General features: G+C 43.5%; 1 pseudogene; it reads left to right on the forward strand.

Annotated features, from left to right (window-relative positions):
- The first annotated feature begins 270 nt into the window (after positions 1–270).
- Positions 271–389, forward strand: LOC135532274 (5S ribosomal RNA; annotated as a pseudogene).
- Positions 390–665: the final 276 nt, after the last annotated feature.

Here is a 665-nt window from a genome sequence, read left to right on the forward strand (position 1 = left end):
TCGCTCTATAGGCCACAGTAGCATAGGTTACAGGTTTGTAGTCAAGCCACAGATTTCAGGTGAGATCTCATGATACACTCAACAATACAACAACAAGATTCTCATGATTAACCATTAATCCATTTGCTAAGATTTCCCCCATTTTGACATGTGGAAACCTGTTGTCACTCTTACCCTGACGGATAGCTCCAGGCACTTTTTGGTCCTATCTGAGGCATTTTTAAATTCATGTCAAAATGGCCATATTCTGAAGACACTCTTAAGTTTTTTGCTTACGACCACACAGGCCTGAGTACGCATGATCTCGTCTGATCTCGGAAGCTAAGCAGGGTCGGGCCTGGTTAGTACTTGGATGGGAGATTGCCTGGGAATTCCAGTTGCTGTAAGCATTTTGCTCCAGCAGAGGGTTTGTGTCATGCGTGGAGCAACTGCCATTTATTTTTCACCCTCATAATGTGTATTTTTATTGGACTAAAGGCAGTTTGTTAGTGCTTCCCTGCCATGCCCTGATCAAATCCAATAATGGAGAGTGCTTTCCCTCAAAATCTAGGCAGTGCATTCAGCATTTGTTTTTAGGCTAGGAGACTGTCAATGTCTGTAGTCCATTAGGGCCCTGTAAAATCCCTTCATTGTTTTGCCTGATCCCCCCCAAAAAAACAATTCCC

This window comes from Oncorhynchus masou, unplaced genomic scaffold, assembly GCF_036934945.1.
Source record: "Oncorhynchus masou masou isolate Uvic2021 unplaced genomic scaffold, UVic_Omas_1.1 unplaced_scaffold_17986, whole genome shotgun sequence".
In the NCBI taxonomy this organism is placed as follows: domain Eukaryota; kingdom Metazoa; phylum Chordata; class Actinopteri; order Salmoniformes; family Salmonidae; genus Oncorhynchus; species Oncorhynchus masou.